This window comes from Equus asinus, chromosome 9 (assembly GCF_041296235.1).
Source record: "Equus asinus isolate D_3611 breed Donkey chromosome 9, EquAss-T2T_v2, whole genome shotgun sequence".
Taxonomy (NCBI): domain Eukaryota; kingdom Metazoa; phylum Chordata; class Mammalia; order Perissodactyla; family Equidae; genus Equus; species Equus asinus.
In genome coordinates, this window is record NC_091798.1 from 10223583 (window position 1) to 10244469 (window position 20887).

The 20887-nt window shown below is 46.3% G+C and overlaps 1 long non-coding RNA gene across 1 annotated transcript; it reads left to right on the forward strand.

Annotated features, from left to right (window-relative positions):
* The first annotated feature begins 13967 nt into the window (after nucleotides 1–13967).
* On the forward strand, nucleotides 13968–19087 carry LOC106825906 (uncharacterized). Its single transcript, XR_001396771.3, has 3 exons — nucleotides 13968–14537; nucleotides 18141–18350; nucleotides 18538–19087. It is a non-coding gene; the product is annotated as an uncharacterized lncRNA (long non-coding RNA).
* Nucleotides 19088–20887: the final 1800 nt, after the last annotated feature.

Sequence of the window (20887 nt, forward strand, 5' to 3'; positions counted from 1 at the left end):
AAAAAAATTTATTTAATATTTTGATAAATCAGCTTCCCAATGACTATTTATATATAATTGACCCCTTTCTACATGCAGCTTACAATAATACATACAATATTATGTATGTGCAATAATACAACAAAGTAGAAAACTGTAAATAGAGACCAAATCAAGATTAGGGAAAGAAAGATTTAACAGATAAAACTAGATAGGAAGTTAGAACATAAATAAGCAAATGAAAATTTCTAGGTATTTTTCAAAGTTGAGCCATAAATTTGGCTTTGAGCTTCCTAGTGGCCAAAACAAAAATGAAAACATCACCAGCTACATTATTTGCATCAAATAAGGAAAGGTACACCAATATGTCAGGAGAAAAACTTTTCTTGGCACCTAAATTGGAAAGAAGTGTCTTACATGGGTTTTTATAGAGAGAGAACTAAGTGATGTCATGTGCATTTTTCCAGTTAAAAATAGATACGAGTTGTATGAGCAATCATTTTATGAGAGGAATACTTTGATTAAGAAAGGGAGACATAAGGACAAAGAAGGACTGGGCTGCTTATGTATCAGCAACGTGTGCTTGGATTTGGGGGGTATGAATTAATCCAATAATAGGTTTTGAAATTAACATTTCCTCTCAGCAGAGAAATGAATGAAAAGAGCTCCAATTTATTGAGCCTTTATTATGTGCCAGGCACCATGTTAAGCAGGTGACCCAAATGAGTTCAATCCTCCACCAGACCTGGGAGATAGGATTATCATCCCGTCGATGGATGGCTTGAGCTCATTGCCATCCCTTGCTGGACAGCAGAGAGCTCTTATGCTGGCCCTTCTGCCCGCAGACCCCTGCCCCAGAGCACAGGCTCTTCCTCTCTCTAGGCAGTCTGTTAAATGTACTGAGGATGTGGGTGATGCTCACAAGGCCAATTTATTTCATATCCAACCAAAAAGGAGGAATTTTGCAGGAGATTTTATCCCAGGATGAAGGCACAAGAATGTCCACATCAGTTTCAGAGAGAGAAACTGATCACTCCGCCTGGACGCAGCAGATTACCTATAATGTGGTAGCATTTTATCCAGAAAGAATACAATGCCCATTTTAGTAAGGCAGCACATATGTCAACTTCACATTGTTGGTAGGACAGAGAGGGGGACAAGCCCCAGGCAGCCAGGCTGTTCAGTGGGACCACATTTTCCTCAATTTTGTCTATTTTGCACCATAATGCCTGCCTCACCAGAAGACAAATACTGAAAATTAAAAATACTGCTGTTTGGAGAAAACATCCAGAGAACACGTTAGGTGTCAGCCTGGCTTCCGGAGTCAGAAAGAGTTGAGTTCAACTCTTTGGCTGTGCCCTCACTGGATTCCTTTGGCAAGTTAGTTACCCCCTCTGATAATAATAACACTGACCCCACAGGATTATTGTGAGGGTGAAGAAGTGAGATGCTTGAGGTTAAGTGTTCCCACGTCTGGCACACAGCAAGTGCTTACTAGATGAGAGTTACAATTATTCACTAGCTTGGACTACAGCCCACCCCTGAACCCATCACGCTGTCCGGGGGATGTTGTATTCCAATTGGCCAGGGCTGGGTCACAGTTACACTCTGAGAGATAATGTTGACAGCTACACGGAGTAGGGGTTGCAGGAAGGCCAGGATGAGAGCGTGAGAAGCAGAAATGAGGAGACTATTGCAGGTAACTAGGCAAGAAATGATGGTGAGGACCGTGGCACTGGAGTTGAGGAACAGGCCTTGTGCTTCTGGCAAACTGTGGGTGGGGAGGAATGAGTCCCCCCGGCTGGACTAGGAGCTCTGCTGCTTCTTATCCAAGTGGATAGGGAAGGAGCGCACCAGACAGCCAGAGGGGAGTGACCTCTACATGGGCTCATGCAGAAGGCTGAGTTAACAGGCTCTCTTCCCTACACCAGATCGGCCACCACATACTGCCCTTCTCGGCATCTTGGATTTCTAAGAAAACGTACCCCATAGAGGGAGGGTGAACTGTTAAGCCAGAGCAGACTCAATGCATGCTGGGCACTGTCTTCCCCATACCTCTACTACTCATCCTCGATTGCATGCAGGTCCCTGGGTTTCAAAACAGGAAGTAGCCCAACTTGGGTTGCTGCTCTTCCTGGCAGCTTCCCTTCCAAGCAGCTCCTCCTTCAGAGAAAGAGGCGAGGCAGCTGTTCTGCAAAGAGTGAGACAACACCCTTTGTGGAGCTCTAGGGCAGGAGACAGGATGTGCCATGGCACTGGACAGGGCTTCTGGGAAGGGACAGCATGGCAGAGCTTCCAGATGGCCCACCGCTTCTGTACAAGGCACACTGGGGATTGATAAACCAAGAATTATGCAAGAGGGGAAGGGACATGACAGCCATTGAGAGCTGGTGGTCATGCACTAGGCATTTGGGCCACTATGGTTAGATATTTTATTTTGGAGACCTCTCAATGGCCCCAAGAGGTGGGCCTGTGTCTCTTCTTTGACAAGCTCAGAGTTAGTGAGTGGCATGGCCAGAATTCATATCTCTGTCATTCCTAAAGCCCATACTTTCTTAGTCAATCACCTGGTTGTTTTCACCTCCACAGTGACCCCATGACTCCAGTTGACTTTTTCCTCTACTGATCTGGATGAACCAGTAGGAGAGCAGTCAGAAACCACCCGCATCTACTGCCAGGAGATAAGAACAGCCTGGTAGAATTGTGTACATGTACACACATGAGTGCACTTTGCATATTATAGAGGGTAGTGAAAACGTTAGAGCTTATCACTCGGAGCAGCTCTGCGTTTATCGTACTGATTCCGCTCTTAAATTAGGACATGGTAATTTCCTTGAAGTCAGGAAGCACTTCTATCAGTTTCATCTTATTCACCCAAAGAATAGTACCCCATCCGTATCTCACATATGGCAGATGCTCCCTGTAAATTGCTTAACTGGAGATGAATTGAATTATATGTTTTATCTGCGCTTCACACTTCTTTGGAATTCGAAGGGAGCTGATACTCTGCAAATTTTATTGCCTCGTTAATGTTAAAGACCTTTTCAAAAGGGAATATTTCCTTGAAACTCCAAAGGGGGCGGTAAACATTAGTTTGAAGGAGTATAAAGGCATGATATTTGGGCTCATTTTTCAGAAGGGGTTTCGTGTCTAACACATACACAATTGTGCTGGGTCCAAGACACTTATTATGCTTTTCAGTTTGGCTTTGACGAGAGTCTGACCAACGCCCAGACGCCTCTACAGCATAAACTAAGGCTTGTCTTGCCAGAAACCAAAGTTCCCAGCCATTAATCAATGTCTAGTCCCTACCAGGCTGAGAATAAACCAGTTGCCTGTAAAGATGTTCAAGGAAACTGCCAGTGGCTTCCGGTAATAGCCAGTGTGAGTGAGAAAGACATAAATTATCAGGGGGTGGGGTTGAGTGGATAGAAAATGAAGGACCGCTGTCATTGGTTTCATCTAAAGCAGGATATGATTTTCAGAAAAAATAAAATAAAATAATAAAAGAGAACATAGTAAGGTCAATGTCACTTCCTAGTTCATCCTGAGTTGGACTTCAAACAGTGATTCTTTGTTTTCAGCCTTTTCTGTGAGGCAAGATGTGATTGCAACGGGAGCACATTGATTAACCCAAAATAACTCCCCTCAATTTGCTGGATGCTCGAGAATACTCTGGAGACCCTGCTTTTGTCTTGAGTTAGCCATTTGGGAGCCTGGCGCCGATCCTTGTGCAACTATTCAAACTGAGTGAACCAGAAAAATGTCAGGAACTACACAAGGACATATAGTACAGTTTAATTAGTTTAGAGAGAGGGTGGCCCCCCCCTTCTCCCTAAACATCACTCAAGCAAATTGTTTTTTTTATGGTCTTGTTAAAATAATTTCATGGTTGCAGTTTTGTTCTCATGCTAACTGAGCAGGACCGCGTGGGTTATGAAAAAGGATAGTCAGCCTGGCAAAGGTGGGTGCATTCTCTTTGTTTTTAAGAAACATGGGGGTTTAATCATCTGCTTGTGCAATGACGTATGAAAGAACCCAGTCTTGAATGTCAGCGCAAGGCTGAAGCTCCTATTAATAATAGTCACCAGCTAGGAAATTCTTCTGCTGAAATTAATCAGGAATTTTCCATAGTAACTGGGGCTGCCCACGGGGAGCCAGGCAGCGGGGATTTTCATTCCTTCACGCACATTTTTCTGTCCATCGTGGTAAGGAGAACATTACTTACTGGAACACGTGAGCAGAGTTCTGCTCTCTGGGAGTGGAAACCTTGCTGTTCCTCCTCCTTGGGATAATTCCTCAAAGAGACTGGAGAACTGTTCTTTCTAAAGGAAGACGAACCACCACGGTTTCAAAATATTGGTCTGTTGCATTTAATTCCAAGCCCCCAAGTCATTCTCGTGTCTCTCTGCCTCATCACAAATCTCACGGTCATGACAACAATCAGGGCGGCCCTTCCACCTTGTGTGAGAAGCAGGTTCTTGTTGCACAGAGATGTCACCCTCTCCTGCTGAAGAAGCTTCCATGGCTCCCTATGGCCCATGGGACAAAATTCAGACTTTTTAGCCTGATGTTCAAGGGTGGTCATAATCTAGCCACAAACCATTTCTGGCTTCATTTCCTTTTCTCCATGCTGCCCCAGCTAGACCACAGCCACGCTGAGTGGCTTTTTGAGTTTCCTTAACAGGGTTCTTCTCTTGGCCTTAGAATGCCCCTCTCTTAACCTCACACTTACTAGGATGGCTACTCCAGGTAGAGAAGTCAGAATGCTTGTGCGTTGCTTATAGGAATATAAAATGGGGCAGCCACTGTGGAAAATAATTTGTCAGTTCCTCAGAAAGTTAAAAATAGAATTACCATATGATCCAGCAAATCCACTTCTGAGTATATACCCAAAAGAATTGAAAACAAGGTCTCAAAGAGATATTTGTACACCATATTCATAGAAGCATTTTTCACAGTAGCCAAAATATGGAAGCAACCCAAGTGTCCATCAATGGATGAATGGATAAGCAAAATGTAGTGTAAAGATACAATGGAACATTATACAGCTTTAAAAAAGAAGGAGATTCTGCAATATACTACAACATGGATGAACCTTGAGGACGTTATGCTAAGTGAAATAAGCCAGTCACAGAAAAAGAAATATTGTATTTATATGAGAAATCTAAATCATAGAGACAGAAAGTAGAATGGTGGTTGCCAGGGCCTGGGAGTCGGGAATGGGGAGTTAGTGTTCAATGGCTGTAGAGGCTCAGCTTAAAAAAATGAAAAGAATTAAAAGAATGAAAAGATGGGTGGTGGTGATGGTTGTACAACATTACAAGTGTATTTAATACCATTGAACTATGCTTTACACTCAAAACTGGTTAAGATGGTAAATTTTATATTATGTGTATTTCACCACAATAAAAAAATTGGAAAAATAAAAAATGTCCTTCTCCATGTCTTTTGGACAAAATCTTTTTCATCTTTCATCTTTCGAGGCAAAGTCCAAGCGGCATCTCCTGTAGGGGCTTAAAGACTGTGCAGTGGGGACGGTGAGGCTGCCTCAGCAGCACTCCGTATGCCTCCCTCCTGAAGCATTTATAGAAGGGTGTGTGTGGGTTTCCACGCGTGTGTGTGTAATATAAAACTGCCTTTTAAGCCATTTGCCCTCCAGAAGAGACAGTGACTGCCTGGAGCTTTGCTACTCCAGGTGAGGTTTGCAGCATCAGCCTCGCACGGGAGTTTATTAGAAACGCATAATCTCAGGCCCCACCCCAGACATTCTGAATCAGAATCTGCATTTTTGCCAACGCTTCCGGTAAGTCATTACGCATTAAAATTTGAGAAGCCCTGGTCTAGAGGGCCCAACTTCATGAGGGTCATCTTTAACTCCTCCATGGTACGTGGTTCCACGGAAGGATCAGTATGGAACTCTTTAAATGTCACACACAGCTAGGCCTGACCTGACTCGGTCGGTCTGGGGTGAGCCCTGAGCAAGAGTATATTTTTAAAGTCCACAGGTGGTTGCGGCGCACAGGTGGGATAGAGAACCATTGGCTTGGCCCAGTGGTTCTTAAACCTGAGTGTCGTATCAGAATTTCCCAGGAGCTTGTTAACACATGTTCCTGGGTCCCTCCCCGGAATTTCTGATGCAGCAGATCTGAGGCGGGTCTCAGGATTTGCATTTCTAACAAGTTTCCCAGTGATGCTGATACTGCTGGTGTTGGACCACGCCATCAGCTATTGGCTTAACTCAAAGGAAATATTAATTGGATGTATAAATAGAAGGGAAGATCTGAAAAAAAATGTAGATTCAAGAAACGTCTAGTGTTTTAGTTGTCAATTGTTGTGTAACTAGCCCTCCCCAAACATGGGACTTAAAACAACAATAATGTACGATTTTTCACAATCCTGTGTTGGCTCGTCTCAGCTAGGTAGTTCTTTCACTCCCCATGGTGTGGCTGAGGGCACTTAGGAGGCCGCCTTCCCCTGGGAGCTTGGCTGGAGCTGCAGTGCCCAAGAGAGAAGGGACTCTCACCTTCAAGGCCTCTTTCCATGCCATGGCTCCTACCCCTCAGTAGTCAGTCCCAAGCTTCTTTAGAGCATGCCACTGGCTTCCAAGAGAGAAGACACAGAAGCTGTCTGTCTTCCTTTTAAGGCCTGAGCTTGGAAGCCCCAGAATGTCACTTTTGCCACGTCCTATTAATATAACTTGAGTCTCAAAGCCAACTTAGGCCGGCTTAGATTCAAGGAGAGGGGACTAGACTTCACCTCAATGTGAGAAGAAGCCCAGGATTTGTAGCCATCATTAACCCACCATATCTAATCTATTACAAAGGACAAATTAAGGCACCCAATGAGAAATACATAAAATCCCATTAATCTGTCAGTTGGTCCCACTAGCAGTGTCTGTGGCAGTCATCTCTCGCTCTTCACACTGGACCTCCATGGCTGGATTCCGTGGTGGGCATCAGCTTTGCTCAGCGTTCCTGCTCAGTCAAGCTCTCCCTGTGATCTCATTTTTTTGGGGCCCAAACTTTCTTCCTGTTTCATCTATTATGCCACAGATGGAGAGGACTTGGGAAAATTGGTTCGTGAGTATAAAACAACACTTCACAGAGAGGTCTATGGGACTCAGATGCTGAGGTAGCAAGGGATCCTAATTAGTGCAATAAAACGCCAATGAGCCTTTTAACCCTTGATCAGCAAATGGTAAAAAACTTAAACACTTTGGGGAACGAATGAAAAATTGAATGACTGCGATGTGGGACTCTACCCATGGTCCATTCAATCGGGAGTTGTTATTAATAATAATATTATTTTGGGTTTTATTACTTTAATAAAAAATTACTGTGATAACCGTACTTTCTGTGTAGTCTACAGAGCCCTTTCAGGGGCACCATTACATCTGGTCTACTACAATCATCCATCAGGTGGTACTATTAGCCTCATCCTGCAGACGAGGAAACTGAGTTTCCAAGACTGGAAGTTGCCCAGGGTCATGATAACTCAATATCTGCTGGAATTGAAACCCAGGACTCTTAGCCATGAACCTTTTCCATAATTCTATTTCAGGGAATTCCTTCCAGGAAAGAGCTGAATTGGACGTCCTGCAGTCAGTCTGACGTAGCGGGCGGAAGTACAGGGTAGTTTACACCTCCACCACCTAAAGCGCATGCTCGGATCAGCAGCAGCAGCAGCATTGTGTGAGAGCTTCTAAGAATGCTAAATCTTAGGCCCTGAGTCAGGACCTGCATTTTAGCGAGGTCTCTGAGTGATTTGTATGTCCCCCAAAGCTTGAGAAGCACGGATTTAGGACACAGTTTTGGAGTCAGACAGGCTGAGATCAAATCCTGTCTTTGTCGCTTACTAGCTGCATGACTTGGGCAACCAATTCTCTAGGCTGCAGTCTCTTTATCTATAGAATAGTGATTGCAAGAAGCCCCTGCCCTCCCCAGGTTATTGTGGACCTTCTACAGGGTAGTTCATATAAGTGCTCCACAGACTGCCTGGCTTATAGTAAGTGCTCAGTAAATGTGAGCTACTATTATTACTGTTAAAAATAATAACCTTCCTGATCAACCTGCCAGATGGCCCATGATTCCCCGCTGTGAAAAGCAAAATTTTCGCACATACTCACAAGACGCGAAAGAAAGAACAGACAGAGTCTTTGCCCTTGAGATGCTCTGGAGCAACGAGAAAGGGAGGTCAGATGTCAGAAAAAGACAAGCAAACTTCTCCCATGGAAACAGCCCGTGGAGCCGGCGCTCTCGCAGGCTGGATGGGCTGTTTGATGAGGTGCCACAGGCACGAGGAATGGCTCTGGTGCTGGTTAACTAACTGATAAGTCAGGGGGAATGCAACCGAAGCGTGAAGGTGGAAATACACAGACAGGCTCAGGGCAGCCCGGCCTGCGGGCACACTTCCCCTCCCGCATCCCCCATGATGAGACTGCAGAGGAAGAGGCAGGCTGGGGGCAAGCCCGAGGGGGAGGGGGCAGTAGGGGGTGAGGGCTGGTCCTATGGGGCAACAGGGGACACTGGGGACTGAGGGGCTGCTTATGCCAGGCTCTATAGGAGAATGCTGGGCTCTAAGTCCTGGGGGCAAGAAAATGGATTCCCAGTCCAGAGTGGGTAATGGCAGGATAGATGTCAGCAGTCACGGGTACACTGGGGAAGACTTGAGATCCGTGTGCCATGGCACTACGAGTGAGAGTGGAGTCAAAGGGAGGGTCAGGGTCCTGAGGGCTGCCTTGAATCATGACAATAATAATAGTAACAACTGACCTAATAATAAAATTTATCAAGGGCTAAGTACATGTCAGCGTTTTCTATGTATTAATTCGCTTCATCCTCACAAGTGTATGAAATCAATACTTTCTTAAACATATGAGAGAACCGAGAAGTAGACTCGGTGAACGATTTGCCCATAAGCACACAGCTAGTAAGTGGCACAGCCAGGCCATTTGGTTCTCAGAACTGGCCCTCTTAACTATTAAACTAGACTGAATATCAGCTGGTCTTTGATGCTATTTTTTGCTGCGGCGGAGGGAGGGGGTGAGAGGGGTGGGGCTGATACATGAGTTGGGTTTACTTGGCTTAAGAAGCCTGAGGAAGAAAAATTGGGATGAGCTGTGGCCCTGTCTTTTGAGGAGGTGGCCACCCTAGAGATAAGGTTACCCCTAATTTCACTTTGTCTCAAGTTTCAGTCCACACGGGCAGACGCTGAAAAGTACCCATTGTGGGTCACACACTGAGCCAGTCTCTGGGCAACACCATGGGTCAGACACTATTTTGGCCTTGGGGAGCTTGGAGTCTCATAGAAGCCTGTTGCAGTAACATGTGTCAGAGAGGTGTAAATCATGGAGAGGCAGGAGAGGATACTGTGGCTGTAATTTTCTTCTCAGCCGATGAAACCAAGATGGCAGAAAGGTTGGCACCATCCTTTTTGTCTAATTTCCTCCATGTCCTGGATCTTTGTGAGTCTTTCCCCTAAGTCCAGTTCACACGTCAACTGCTTTACCTTCTCACCTTCTCCAATTTTTCCACACACCTCCTCCAGTCTCACTTATGAAGTTCTCAGATCTGCTCCCAAATTAGGAAGAAGCTTTGGCGAAATCTCAACTTATCCAGCATGTGGTTAGAAATGGCCCATGGCCAAAACAAGCCATGAGCAAGCCTCTCCTGCGGGAGTTGGCTAGGACGATTCAGTTGAAGAGGTAAAATGCCCTACGCGACAGTGGAAAAGACACTTGGTCCTGGCTTGGAAGATCTCAGTGCAAATCCCAGCTCTGACACCTATTAGCAGTGGAGTCCTGGGTAGCGACTGACCCTCTTTAAGCCTGAGTGTCCCTTCCCTATGCAAAATCCTTCACTTGCCCCCTTTGCCTTTAGGGACTCTGTATGATCTAGGCCCTGCTAACCTCTCCAGCCTCATTTCTCACAACTCTCCATTAATTAATACACTTTTGGCTGCAAACAGCAGATGAGCAGTCACTTAAATCACCAGGATGTATATTGTTATCAAGAAGTCTAGGGGTGCATGCTTCCAGAGTTGCTTCAGTAGCAGCTCAAGGTCCAGCTATCTGTTCCATGTCTCCCCAATTCTCTTGGCCTTCCCCTTATTATCACAAGATGGCTGCCACAGTTCCAGGCATTGCACTCACACACAACAGTGAAGAGCTCTCTTCATTGGCTTCTTTGTTTTAATCTGAAGTTCCCCAGGAGACTCCTCTGGACATCTTTTTGGATGAGACTGTGTCACATGGCCATCTCCAGCTGCAAGGGAGGCTGGTAAAGCACGTATCTTGCTTCTCTCTGAAGTGTAAAGCTGGTGGGAGAGAAGTGGGTTGCAAATGTCTGTTGAGCGGAGGGCAACATTGTCTGCTACGTCCCCAACCAAAGCTTTGTCCCTCTAACACACCAATTCCATGAATGTTCCTCCCCCAAAGTATATACTTTCCACTGCTATGTCAGTGCATATGCTGGCTCCCTCTGCCTGGAATGCCCTTCCTTCCCTCCTCTGGCCGGTAAACCCCTACTTATATTCCAAGGTTCAGCTCTGTGACGCCTTTCTTTAACATCACTTCCACTGTAAAGTCTGGGTTAGGTGGACCTCCCCTATTCGAACCAAAAGTGTCTCTGAGTTACTTCTGTATCCTAGAGTCTACCATATTACCCAGCAGAAAACAGGTCCCCATTGAATGCTTATAAATACGTAAATGAAGATACTAGTCACCACCTCATAGTCATTGTGAAGTTGAAAATGAGGTGTTATGAAAAATAGTGTGCATTTTTATTAATAATAATTGATGCAATAATATTAGTAATCTCAGTTAGCATTTATTACTATATGGCCCCCACCATTCCAAAGATCTTACACGTGTAACTCATCTAATCCTAACAAAAACCCTCCAAAGTTGGTCAGTTAGTTAGCATAAGCCAGGTTTGGCTGAAGTAACAAACACTGCTCAAATCTCAGTGGCTTACACACCAAAGATTTATTTCTCACTCATGCTAGATGTCTTTGTGAGTCAACGGGATCTCTCTTCATTTTAATCATTCAGGAACCCAGCTGACCATCTTGTAGTTGCAGTGTTCAGGGCATGTGGCCTGCCTGGTGAGTGTGGCAGAGAAGGAGAGCATGGAAAACCCATACCAGCTCTATGTGCTTCTGTCTAGAAGTCACGCACATCACTTCCGCTCACATTTTATTGCTCAAGGCAAGTCATGCCTAAGTTCAAGGGAGCGGAGCAACTACCACCTAGATGCTATTATCACCTTTAACTAACAGGTGAGGAAACTGAAGCAGAGAATGGAGGTGAAAGAATTTGGCCAAGATCACACAGCTGGTAAGCAGTTGATCCAGGACTGTAACTTGGCCTTTGTGAGTTAGAGCCGAGGTCAGCTAACTTTTCCTGTCAAGGGTCAGATAGTGAATATTTCAGGCCTTGCAGGCCATCAGGTCTTTGTGAAACTACTCAACTCATCTGCTGTAGCGCAAAAGAGGCCGTGGACAATGCGTAAATGAATGGGCATAGAGGTATGCCAATGACATTTTATTTGAAAAAATATGGGGTGGGCCAGATTTGGCCAGGAGGCCATGGTTTGTCCTTGCTCACAAGTTCAAGGTTACCCTGTGCTCAGAAGATTGTGAAATGATGAACAAATGTGAGTTACTATAACAATTTTCTACCAAGCGTCTGCTACGACGTTGCCTCCCTCGGCAGCCACGGTCAGATGACTTCCCAGACTTTAATGGGTCACTGAGCTTTCATCCAGCCAAGGTTAAGGGTAACCAGCTTCTCTTTGGGGCCTGGCTAATTATTGCCATACAAGTTTAAAGGGAATGACAGACAGGTAATTTTCTTACTAAAAATGAGAATAGGAACCATACCAAGGGCCAAGCAAGCCAGTATTAAATCCCCATTAGCTGTGTGGGGTCATTTCTAATGGCACATTCACTGATGGGACAATTGTTCTGCTGGCCTGTGCTAACCAGCAATTGAAATCAATGGGAGGCTCTGGGCACCAAAGCAGGGTTTTTTCTGGGCCACCTAACCCAGACCTTGTTTTTCCAGCTGACACTCTGCCTGTGTCAGCTAATTCCTGCTTTGGAAAATGCATTCCAGGGCTAATAAAGACTTTGAAGTCACACTATTTTCTCACCATGTTATTAAAACCCAAATGGCTTTGTTTATTCCTAATATGACCAAGAGATTTCCTGGCTAGCTTAGAAATGGCCCGAATGTCACAGGATCTGGGTTTCCAATTGGGAAGACGAGGCCCGAGGTTTATTTGTGGATTAATTGCTTCTAAATGATTCGAGCGCTGCGACGGCAAGGCAGCAAGTGAGGTGAAATGAAAGAACACAGAGACCACAGTTCCACTCGAGTGCCCGTGCGTTAGAAAATCTGTAAGGCAATGTTCATCTTCACCACTCGCCTCCTGCCTCTGGAACCCTGGGCAAGTCGCTTCTCCTCACTGAGCCCAGTTTCCACGTCTATAAAATGGCGACAATGAGACCAGTTTCCCAGTGTTGTCGTGAGGGTGGCAACGTGGTACAAGTGCCTAGAAGGTGGGCCCCGAATGGCCACTAGCGTGGATGCAGGAAGTCCCTGGCTCTGGCCGAGCCAGAAATAGCTGAGAACTGGCTCCAGAAAACCTGCAGAATCAAACCCAAGCTGGGCTCCCCCGTGCTAACTGGAAGTTAATCAGGAGAAACAATAACCAGCCAGAGCAATTAGGAGAAGGAGCTAACGGAACCAGCCCACCCCAGCTCTGTGCGTCCTGGGATGGCAACCAGTCCTCCCCCAGGCCTGTCCCAGCTGCCTCGAGGGAGGAAGGCTGCGTGGGGGCAGAGGGAGAGGTGCCTCGTGTCAGCATGTCTATCTTTATCTCCACCATCGGTTCTCACGAACACTCTGCTTAGCTCACCAGAGAGGGCAGCCGGGGCCATCCGTCAGAGGCCTGGGGAGACTTGCAGATGTCCCCAGCAGGACGGGGCACCTGAGGTGCAGGGAAGGGCCGGACATTGCCCCAGGCCCCAGCTCTTCCCTGGTGGAGCTGCAAGCAGGGGTCAGACTAGAAGCTTTAGAAGCATGGCTGGGCTCTCAGAGCTCATCTAGAGCTACGCACCCCTTTTATGGATGAGAAAACTGAGGGCCAGAGAGAGTTAGTGGGTTGCCTAAGGTCAGGCAGCGGGGTTGTGGCTAGGCTAGGAACTGGACTCAGATTTCTTCCTGCCGACCTGCCCGCCTTGAAATCCCTTTGGCAATGGGCACACACCACGGTCGAGTTGGGGAGGCTGGGGCTGTGTTTTGAGCAAAGGGGGACAGAGGCTCAAGAGAGCAGATTTCTAAAATTCTGAGCTAGGTAAAAGGAAAAATCTTTCCCCATCGAGTTGCTACCCGCATCGGGACACAGGGCCCTCCTTCTCGCTCCCCGCTAGGTTGTATTCAAGTCAAGTGTCCCCACCTGGAGCGAAGGGTTAGCTGCAGGTCCGGAAGACTGAGCACAAACACTGTTTTTGGCTGATTTGCTTTGTGGAAATTTTCGAATCCTGGCCCTGCCCTTTCCTGGCTGTGTGTCCTGGGCAAGTCACTTCCCCTCTCTGAGCTCCAATTTCCCCACCTGCAAAACTGGAGTGGCGTTAGAATTGAGAATCTTTTGTAAGCTGCAGAATATTAGACAAATGTAAGGCTTTGATTTCTTTGTAAAGCAAATTGAGGCAGAGACCTCCCAGCTGGTAGCAGGTGTCCCCATTCCTTAAAAAAACAGGTAGAGAAAGATGCCAGGCACCCAGCCTGTAGAGCCTAGAACCCCTTCCTGTTTTAACAACCTCCCTGCCAACTGTCCAGGGGTGACAAACTCTCCTCCACTGACATTTGCAGTAAATCGCATTCCAGGCCGACTCACCAATCATTAGCCACGCGATCTTGTTTATTCTGCCCCAGCCTGGAATTTGGGCTCTTACAAAACCCCAGCTACAAAAGGAGAACAGGTTGGACCAAGACTGCTTGGTGCATGAAGGAAGGCTTCCGGGAGGCTGGGGGATGTTCATTAAATGACACCGGGCCAGGGCCTACACAGGAGGTCTCAGCCCCAAAGTCCCAGCTGACCTTTCTGTTGACACTGATTTGAGAGTTTGAGGTGTGATCTGACCCCCAGAGGGGATAATTGTCTATCCCCGGGGAGAACCGGGTCTTTCCTGCGGACAAGGGCAGCATTGCCTTCAGGGGTTTGCCCTGTGGAGGGACGGACATTTGCTGGTCACCTTCTGTGGGGCAGGGGTGCTGCAGTCCTCACAATTTCTCCAGGAAGCTTTTACACAAGTGGAAGTTGGGCTTCTGATCCATGGAGCCACTTGCCCGAGGTCACAGAGCCAGGAGGGTGGAGCTGCTGTTTGCGTCTGCTGGCACACTTCTTTCCTCTGGCCTTTCTTGGGGTAACAAACCCAGAGGCCTGTCCATCTGGGGAGCATGAGACCCAGGCTAACTGAATCAGAAGACCACATCCTCCTGACAAAATCAGAGAGGAGCATGTGAGCGAGCAGGACCCTCACACACTGTGGTAAGTACTTGGCATCTAGGAACGCATTCGTGCCTCACAACAACCCAATGATATAGTTAGAAATGATGTAGATCTCCATTTTACCGATGAACAAACTGAGGCACAGCGAAGTTAAGTAACTCGTTCAGGGTCACACAGGCAGTTAGTGGGAGGGCTAGGATTCAAAGTGAGTAGTCTGGGTCCAAAGGCCTTACTCTAAGCACTAGGCTAGCCTGGGCCTGACTACCTCTGCCTGTGAACTCAGGCTGTGGGACCGTGGACGGGCTCCTTCTCTTTCAACTCCCCTGCACTGCTGCTCAGGGCTTCGTTTTTCATGAGACTCCCAGTTCCTCGTCCCTTCTGCTCTGGTGTCATTCTAAACATTCTAGTGGGGTCAACCTGCCTCTCAAAGCTTCTGAATCACTCTGTCTCCTATAAGATCAAGTTCAGGGCCTTGGCCTACCACTGCATCTGCTGTGCCTGCCCTCAATGGCTCAACTACGCACACACACACACACACGACACAGACACAGATACACACAGACACTTACAGACAGAAACACACACAGACACACACATAGACACTCACACACACCACCCTTGCAGACCAGACCAAACCACCCTTGGTTCTGCAAAATAGTAGCTTTCTTTCTGGGGCAGCACTGTGCATATATATAATGAGAGCCGCATACATAATTTTGGTTTTTGGTGGCCACATTAAAAAAGTAAAAAGAGGGGCTGGCCCCGTGGCCGAGTGGTTAAGTTCGTGCGCTCCGCTGCAGGCGGCCCAGTGTTTCGTTGGTTCGAATCCTGGGCACGGACATGACACTGCTCATCAGACCACGCTGAGGCAGCGTCCCACATGCCACAACTAGAAGAACCCACAATGAAGAATACACAACTATGTACCAGGGGACTTTGGGGAGAAAAAGGAAAAAATAAAATCTTTAAAAAAAAAAAAGTAAAAAGAAACTAGGGAAAATAATTTTAGTATCATATTTAATATATTCAAAATATTAAAATTTCAGCATGTACTCAATATAAAATAAATCATTAACAAATTTCTTGTTTTTGTTCTAAGTTTTTGCAGTCTGGGATGTATTTTGCGCTTACAGCACGCCTCAGTTTGTACTAACTGCTGGTTTCTGGTGGCCACCAAATTGGACAGCAGCTCTAGAGGGCTTCCAAACGTTGTCAAGTCACATTGCACGTCAGAAATGCTCATGCTTGTATGGCATCCTGGGACAGACAGTTGAGCCTGCCAAGGGTGCTGTGGCCACCTATCGCTGAAATTCGTGGTCCAGCCTTTTGCCTCTGGTTCTGAAGTCCACTCATACTAGCCCTTCTCGGGGTCTCAGCGTCCCTTGCTGTGGGCCCTGGGAACTCGCAGAAACCTTGCAAACCCGGTGCTGCCTCATTTATCCGGCTGCTCACTTCTGCGTAGGCTGCCCTGTTAGCCCTCACAGCTGGACCTGGCCTTGCTTGGGTTCCCCTTTCAGCTATGCACCTGCTCACCACACCCGGGGAAGCAAGCCACAAGCTTCCCTCCTCACCAGCCCCATCCCGTGTTCTCAGGGTCCTCCACGCCACCTGGATGTTTCCCCCATGCCCTCCTTTGGGGATCTTCTCTGATCTGGGGAACCATATACACATCCATCTGTCCTCTTCATCCCTCCACCACCGTCTTCTCCGCGGAACAATCTCAGGGAGCAGAAGGAACACCTCCTTCAGCTCTGGACTTCGTAGAAGTCTAATCGTCTCCTCCCTCCTGGGGTGGGCTTCACCCTGCCCTTCCCTGAGGCCACAATAGACAGGCAACAGACAGGCAGACAACAACAAACCTGACAACTTGCAATCAATAAGGGAAGGTCCACAAATATCATCCTGGTTTCAATCGCTTTACCAAACCTCTCGACAGAAAGGTGCTCAGCAGAACAAAGGATCCTTATTTAAGAGTCAGCATCCTCCTGAAAAGGCAGTCAGGGTTAGACATGACAATTTCTTCCCCTGTTACAGACATTCAGTGGTGGTTATTAGGATGTTAATTATTCATTTAGTCAGCCATGGAAGAGAGGCGAAATACAAGCAATGCAATTAAGAAAAACGATTCGTGTCAGCGTGGGAGCCTCCCCCACTCCCGTCCTTGCTGAGGCGTGGCGGAAGTCCGCCTCCCAGACCTGGACCTGCCGTCACAATTTCCTGCCCTCTCCTTCCCTTATTTCCATCCTAGACACTCCTTTCGATTCAACTTCCTCCACCAAACAACACATCAGACAAATGGAAATGAAAACAGCACTGAAGCCCCAATTTTACCTATTCCGACAAAACAGAGGAAGTTGTGACAAGATCCAGTGTATGAACCACTTGACAGCAACTTGGCAGTGAGTTGCAAGAGCTGTTAAAAAATGTTCATACCCCTTGACCTAGAATTTATCCTACAGAAATAATTCCTGAAAGGAAAAACTGTCACATGCATGTTCGTTGTGGTGATATTTCGAAGAGCTCCAAATTGGTAACCTCAAAACCAAATGACAGGGGAAAGGGGAAGGAAAATGCAACACCTCGAAGCAGTGTAATGTTATGCAGTCATTAAAAATGATGGGAAGATTATGTAGCAACATCAAAATGCTAGTAATTTGATGTTCAGTAGAAAAAGGCAGAACACCAAATTGTCTCTCTGCAAGTTGTCCCAGACCCCCCAAAGCCTGTGTCACCCGAATCCTGACCGGTTGGCCTTTCCTCCCCGTCTTCCCAGTGCAGCCCAGTTCAGGCCTCTTCATTGTCAGCACACAGGCGATGGAAGGTCTTAGCACACAGACACTCCTTGTCTGTCTGCATGTCCGCCTCTAGCCCTACATAGTGCATTCTGGGAGGACAGGCTCTCTGTTTCCTTTCTCCCTGCTGCCTGGCACTTAATAAATGCTTGATAAATGTTTATTGAATTAAAGAGTCAATGACAATAATTTTGGCTGCTGTTTATTGAGCACCTACCATGTGGCAGATGTGGTGACTGACACTTCCCATATATTATGTGGGGGACTGGAATTGGCCACCACAAGATATGTCTCTTTGGCATGAGGATTATTTTGGGCTGGTAACTTTTAAAAACTGCAGACAGGAAAGCAACTCTGAAAAGTAGAATTTACTCACCCTTTGTTAAGAGGCATTTACATTTTAAAGGAAATCTCCATCTTTAAAGGTGTCTCCCTCTCTGTACCAGGAAGAAGGAGGGATGACCTTATCTCTAGAAACTCTTAATCTATGCCAAAGGCATGGGCTTAAATCTGAATCTTGTTTACTGTACTTGTCTGGTAACCTCCCGTAACTGACTCCCCCCACACCTAACATCCTCCTTTGTCTTGAGCTGAGGATGATTTTTAAGATGGTGGCTTCAGCCATTTTGGCGAGTTACTCAGCTTGCCTGAGCCTCTCCCACGTATACACGTTATAAAGCTTTGTTTAATTTTCTCCTGTTATTCTGTCTCATGTGAATTTAATTTGCTCTCCGGCCAGAAGAACCCACAGCATGTAGAGGAAATGTCTTCCTCCCCTAAAATTATTTCACATGATTTTATTCTGAAATAACCCTATAATGTTAATACTATTATTATCCTCTTTGTACAGGTGAGAAACTAGAGCTCAGAGAAGTGGTCACATACCCAAGACAGTGCATTTGGTGAAGAGGGGAGACAAGATTTCAATCCAGCTCTGATGGCCAAGCCAGGGTTGTGTTTATTTCAAGAGACACGAGTGTGGTGGGTGTGTCCACCTATGATGATACAGACAGACAAGAAGGAAACGTGGAAAAGTAAATGTGGAGGATTGACCTGGCTGGTGAGGAGTGTGATAGTGGGTGATTTTTTCCTGCTTTGTATACGATTTCTCTAAGTGTTAGGGTGGGCTGAAGAGAGGACTCCAACTAGGATCCGAGCCCTTCTGGGGTTGAGTCCAGGGACCCTGAATATCTTAAATGGAGGCAAACCATGTCGGTCAGTTAACTCCTTTTCTGTTTACCTTTCAGGGCTCAGGGGACATTTGGCTCCACAGAGACGATCATGTGCAAGACCTGGGCCTGTGATTAGCACCAGGAGTGAGGAGTCTCTGCTGTGGTGCAGTGCAATGCTGCCCACGCCAGCCCAGCTGGCCCACGGGGCAGGGGCGAGTATGGGGCACGTGTTTGCCTACTACTCCCCCCACTTTGCCCTCACTGCTTTTGCTGGGACTGCCGTTCCAGGGAGCATCTCATCACAGCTGGGTGTTCTGGACGGAAGCGGGAGCGCATGGAGGATGGAAGCAGATGCCATGACCACCATACCCACAGAAATCCTAGGCTTTAGAAGCCTGAGGTTATCTCCAGCTGTGTTGCGATAGAAGCCAAAGCTGATATTCACCACACTGACTTAAGCTTGTGTCTCATTACTGGACAACTCTGCCTGTGTTATGAATTAATATTTTTAATGAATCCTGTAATTATCTTGTGAATAGCATAATTATATCGCTCTGTAATTTTTTTGGTGTTGAAAGCATAAATTTGTTAAATGCGAATGTTTAAAATGTATCTTAATTTTCCTAAATTCTGTTTCAGTGTGTCTTCATTTTTAAAAAATATCCTCAGAAATATGAAAAAAGTTGAAGTGGCTCAGGCCCCTTTTATTCCCTGAGAAATTCAGGATCTGGTGTCTGAGTTCATTTGGGGCAGAGACAATCCCATAGCTCTTAATGCATTTTGGAGTATTCAATGTGCTTGCAAATGGACCTTATTCTTCATATTGAAAATAAAATAACATAGACAGGGAAAAGCAGAAAATAAGATGAAAAGAAGCAAAATCTAGCTTTTTAAAAGGGTAGTGGGGAACTTCCATTTTAAAATGGAGATCAAATCAATTCATTTATATCTCCTTCCTCAAACACCACTAAAATGACAAAGGAATATGAAAGCTATAAGTTTACAAAAACAAAAAGAATAGGAATTTAGATATGAATTAATTTTATGAAAAAGGAAAGCAAATGGGTGAATAGTAACCAGCTTTGCCAACTAGAGAAAGCTTTAACTTAAGCCTATAAGAGAGAAGCCAGAGGACCACAGAACATTTCAGGAATTAGAGACACCAGGAAGCTCAGAGACAGCATGAGGAGTAGAGCTGAAAATAATAGGACCGGTTGAAAGAGCAGGAGGCAGCAAGTACCAGCGCCATCACCACCACCATCACTGCCACCGCAATCATCACCATCACCACGTCACCACCAGCACCATCACCACCACCATCACTGCCGCCGCAATCATCACCATCACCACGTCACCACCAGCACCATCACCACCACCATCACTGCCGCCGCAATCATCACCACCACCACGTCACCACCAGTGCCATCACTGCCAGCACCTCAATCACCATTATCACCAGGACCATCACCACCACTCCCTCCCTTAAAGAGTATATCCAGACAGCTGTCCCTTCTTTATCACAACAAAAGCCTGGATGATTTTCTTTGGGGGAAGATAAACAGGAGAGACACTACCAGGATGGGGCAAAAACTTTATTTCATTAAAATAGGGATATTAAATGAAAATCTCCATATTAAATACAGAGCTCTGTACTGGGTACCAGGTAATAGTCCCCAGGTGGAGGTTGGAGGACTCCTTTCTAGGGAAGCTGATGAGCCTAAGAGCAAAACCAATTCACCACTTTTTTATGCATGAGTGAAGCTCACCCGTCAGCAAGTCTCACCGATGAGTTTCCACAGAGCTTTTCAGCCCTTAATGAACACCAGCCAAAGCCACTAGACAACCAAACAAAGCCTCTGGAACAAGCCAAACAGAAAAGAGAGACTCTAAAGGTCTTTGCCCTCCCAGAATCTAGGGAGGGTGACATATCAGAAAAGTAAGCAGCGAGCTTCAGGGATCAGGGCACCTTATTCCTGTCGCTCTGTGGCAAAGATAACATTTGAGAACCAGCGGACTTGACTACCAGCTTAGGTCCTGGTATTTGTTGTTCACTTAATCTCCACAACAATCCTGCTAAGTATGTGTTATTATCCTCATTTTATACATAGAATCTCAAAAAGACATGGTATTATCCAGGCCGGCCCAGAGGCACAGCAGTTAAATTCACACATTCTGCTTTGGCAGCCTGGGGTTGGCTGGTTCAGATCCCAGGTGTGGACGTGGCAAGCCATGCTGTGGCAGGTGTCCCACATATAAAATAGAGGAAGATGGGCACAGATGTTAGCTCAGGGCCAGTCTTCCTTAGCAAAAAGAAGAGGATTGGCAGCAGATGTTAACTCAGGGCTAATCTTCCTCAAAAATGAAAAAGAAAAAGGCATGGTATTAGGTCAAAACATGAAATAGTTTTGTAAGTCATTGCAGTTTC